The sequence below is a fragment of the Phyllobates terribilis genome, unplaced genomic scaffold (genome assembly GCF_046119375.1).
Source record: "Phyllobates terribilis strain yellow unplaced genomic scaffold, ASM4611937v1 Scaffold_11__3_contigs__length_659146591, whole genome shotgun sequence".
NCBI lineage: Eukaryota > Metazoa > Chordata > Amphibia > Anura > Dendrobatidae > Phyllobates > Phyllobates terribilis.
In genome coordinates, this window is record NW_027362771.1 from 234998178 (window position 1) to 235003187 (window position 5010).

The following is a 5010-nucleotide window of genomic DNA, read 5'->3' on the forward strand; positions in this document are numbered from 1 at the left end:
TGCTTCACGGTTGGAACGGTGTTCTTATGGTTGTACTAATTATTCTTCTTCCTCCAAACACGGCGAGTGCAGTTGATACCAAAAAGTTCTATTTTGGTTGCATCCGACCACATGACCTTCTATGCCTATAGTGGATCATCCAGATGTTCATTTGCGAACTTAAAACGGGCCTGGGCATGTTCTGGTGTGAGCAGTGGGACATTGCGTGCCCTGCAGGATTTTAATCCATTACATCGTAGTGTGTTACTAACAGGTAATGGTTGATACTATGGTCGCAGCACTTTTCAGGTCATTGACCAGGTCCTCCCATGTAGTTTTTGGCTGATTCCTGACCTTTCTCAGAGTCATCCTTATTCCACAAGGCGAGATCTTGTATGGAGCCCCAGAACGAGTAAGATTGACAGTCATCTTGTGTTTCTTCCATTTTCTAATAATTGTGCCAACAGTTGTTGCCTTCTCAACAAGCTGCTTTCTTATTGTCCTATAGCCCATCCCAGCCTTGTGCAGGTCTACAATTTTGTCCCTGGTGTCCTTAGACAGCTCTTTGATCTTGACCATGGTGGAGAGGTTGGAGTGTGATTGATTGAGTGTGTTGACAGGTGTTTTTTATACAGGTAAGGAGTTCCAGTAGGTGCAATTAATACAGGTAATGAGTGCATAGTAGGAGGACTTGTTAAAGAAAAACTAATAGGTCTGTGAGAGCCAGAATTCTTGCTGGTTGGTAGGTGATCAAATACTTATTTCATGCAATAAAATTTAAATTAATTATGTAAAAATCATACAATGTGATTTTCTGGATTTTTTTTTAAGATTCTGTCTCTCACAGCTGAAGTGTAACAAATAATACCTTGGTTTTACCAATTTAGAAATTGCTTAATATTGAATCTTTGAATCTTCAAAGTAATTCACATGTATTATATGAAGAATCTAGAATTGAGAAGTAGTGAATGCTAAAAATAAGTTTAAAATGATGAAATTCAGTGAATGTGATAATAATGCTTTCTATGTGGTGAGAATGTTTTAATGTGTATAAGTTTCTTGTATTCTAGACAAAGATTAAAAGCAATGGTTGCAGAAGTAATAAATATGTATTTGTGTTATGTAAAAATTAGTCAGCAATCATTTTCTTCTAAATAAATGGTGTAAATACCAAACAGGTTCTTGAGAGAAACTGAGAAATCAGATATTGTAAGTAAATGAAGTTATTATTAATTTAATATTGTAAGTAAAGGGGTTGTTTGGTCATAAAATATTGAAATATCCACAAGTTAGGCCATCAATATCAGGTGGGTGGGGGACTGACAACAGGCACCAAACATCTGTTACAAAAAACAGTGTCAGTCGCTTATAAACACATGGAACGGCGCTCCATAAGATGAAAAAAAATAGGAGCTGTTCTGCAGTCTTGGCGGCACAGTGCAGCTCTGTTCCGTGCCACCGCCAGACCTTGCGACAGCCGATCAGTGGCGGTGCCAGGTATCAGACCCCCACAGATCTGATATTAATGACTTATTTTACAGAAAGGTGATCAATATATTATAACAATACAAACCCTTATAGTAAATTTAAAAAATTGAGCTCTATTGAGATAAAGGATCACAGAGAAGATTTTATAAGTATAGTGATTAAACTCACTTACTGCTAGGCAGGTAGCTGTAACTATCAAATCATGCAATTTTTTCTGTAGACATTAAAATGAAATATGTGAATGAGAAAGGTTTTGTAATGATTGAACTTTGCCCTTTAAAGCATTTGAGCCTTCACCTTTACTCAAGTGTGTTAGTCATACCATACATAACTACAGCTGCTATTCTTGTGCGCCTGACTCATACCTGTGGGAATCCCTAGTTTTAAAAAGATTTACATAGATCACGTTACGTCTCCAGACACTTCTTGCTACATCACATGGATATTGCGTTGACTCATAATGAAAACTGTAATAGAATCATAACTGACACTTGCAATGCAAACTTCATAAGCTAATTTTATTTTTAACTCTTTGAGAAGTGATCTAAGTATTTCACAAAATATTTTCAGGGTATAGTTTTGTATTTTTTCAAATAAATTTGTCATAAAGAAAAATAGAACAATATAAGCATTTTAAAGTATTGATGTTTAAATTAAATCATATACTGTACATATATATGTGTGTTTGTATGTTTTTTATCTATTTATTTATTTGTATTTTTTAAATGGCATATAATATGAAAAAAGATTAAAAAAAGTTTTGATATTTTCAACTTTTAAACACTAGGGGGAATAGCTGCTCATAGTTGACTTGAAAACTAAGTGTAACGCTAGCTCGCATTATGACTGCAGTAAATGTGGGCAGGAACTGCTCGCATGTGTCTGATGTCACTCCTCTCCACCTCTCACTCCTTTCTGAGTGTTGCAAAAGGAGGGGAGAGTATAAAGTTTAAGATCCCAGTGTGGAGCGAGTGTAATACTGACATTTGAACAGTGTCACAGAGTACAGCTGACAGGGTCAATTTTAGAGTTCCTGCTGAGGCAAAACTTGAAACTGCGACACTCCTCCAAGTTCAATATAAACATTCAGTAAAAAAACATTCCTCCACTGTTTTTTGGGTTTTGTTTACAGTGTTCCTTGCATGGTAGCAATGACATGGTAACATGATTACCCAGATCATATGATATGATTACTGTATTAACAAACTAGCACAGATTTTTTTATTGTAATTTTTATTTTGATGTTGAGAAAAAAATTCTGAAGATTTAAAAAACAATTGGTGCGTGGAATTATATTCGAAGAACCATTAAGTTTTTTATTTTTATGTCGATAGAGATATGTGTAGGGCTTGTTTTTTGCATGGTGAGCTCATATTTATATTGATACCAGTAGGTATGGAGTAGATAAGATATTTTGATTGGTTTGAATTTCAGTTTTTTTTAGGGAGGTGGGGTGACCAAAAAACTTCTATTCTGGCAATTTGATTAGTTTCCTGTATGGCAATTACCATAGGGGTTAATTAATTAATTAATTAATTAATTACATTTTTATAGACTGGCCTTTTATGGATGTAAAAAATTGAGAGAGAAATCAGAACCTAAGGTCCCAAGATGGATAGGAAAAAAATAGATAAAAAAAGTTTATTAAATATTAGGTTAAAAATTGGATAAAAAGTGGTGCTACAAGCAAGAGAAGTACTCACACAGTTACATACAATATAGCAATTCATAAACATCTATATATATAGAAAATAGTGCCGATATAAGACCAATAAATCAAAGGCCCTCCTATGTTCCAGACATAAATCCTACATAGAAAAAATAGGAGTATGCCACCAAATAAAGGTAAAATATAACAAATTTTATTGATTAGAAGTAATAAAAATATTAACATTAAAAACCAGCAGAGAAGTTGTACCAAGAATAAAACCCTGACCTGGAGAGCATATATACTACAAATTAAACAAAAGGTAAATAAAGATATATCAGGATAACCACATGCACAATATACTACTTGCGGCGGGTAAGTATGGACTTATACTTGTATGGAGTCATAGACACAGCAAATAGACACAACAGGGCATCAGAAAAAATATGTATCACATATAAGTACTAAATAATGGATAGTTCCACTGTGTTATAATGCCCAAATGTTACACCATCACCAATACTAATAACAGACGCTTGTCATCCTGTCATAGGATATAAACCAGAAAAAAACCCTGCCATCCACAAAAATAGGAAATACCTAACAGAGCAGTAAATGTGCCTGTTCAAGTGCATAAATATCCATCAAATCATTTATAATTATTTATAGTTACCCAAAGGTCAGGACAAGTTTTTCTCTCAATTTTTAGCTTCTCTTCCGAATGGTCTGCCATTCCATGGTCCTTGCGCTAATTTCCAAGGTTGGATCTTATGCGCCTACTGGATGTATCTACATTAGTGTTAATCACGCCCTTTCAGTGTGTGTTTATTTGTTTATGGATGTAGCATTGCCAACTACATTTTTTTTTTCATGTCTTTTTTTTAAGGGGGAGTAAAGGTGGGGGATTCAAATTATCTATCTATATACATTTTATTTACAGTGTACATATCCCATTATGCTTAAGTTTTGTACTGCCTATACAGAGTTCAGCAGTTAAATCATCATGGCTGATGCACTCTGCACAGTGAACACTGACTGAGCTTTAGTTTGTCAGTGTAACTGCTGTTTCAACAGAGCACAGCATACAAGCTGACTTGGTCACTGTCTACAAAGCTCTATATATTGAATTTGAATCTGCAGAGTTCAGAAGCTAGTGACAAAATTATCTTGTCTGCTATGATTTTCAGAAGCAGCAGTTACACTCACAGAGGTTAGTCAGTATTCAGAGCACAGCAGTCATAATGATTTGACGGCTGAGCCCTGAACACTGTAGCAGTGAGAGATGACAGCAGGTCTGGTCACCAGAGCAGCAGCTGTGAGATCATGTCAGGCAGTGTGACATTGTACTACTAATGCCAGTCTACCTACCTATTCTTACTGCTGGAAGAAGTCATTACTGAAGCCCTGGTGCCCAACCGGCTCTCACCACTCACAGCTACAGTATTTATAGTATGAAGATTGCAGTAGCCAGTGATAGCAGGTCGGGCACCAGGTCTGTGGCAATGACTTTTTCCAGTACTGAGAATAGTAAGGATGTCGAGCAAAATTCACAGACTTGGTGAGCGCTGCCAAGAAGATGATGATCCAAGGGAGGTATAGCATAAATTGGTATTGTTAAGACTACCTATTTTGGCGTCGATCAGACCATAATCACAGGATATTGCCTATGATTTTTATATGATGACATAATAGTAGATAACATAAATACACATAAAACATGATTGAAATACAGTATTGCACAACCCAATTGTGATGCTGAGTCACTACTCACAGACAAGCCTTGAGACAGAGCAGTCAAGAGGTCTGAGGTCAGATACTAGGAAGGCATGTAGAACAAAGGGGCAAGACAAAGGCATGGTCAGGTAACAGTTTGAGGTCAAATGACAGGAGGGTAC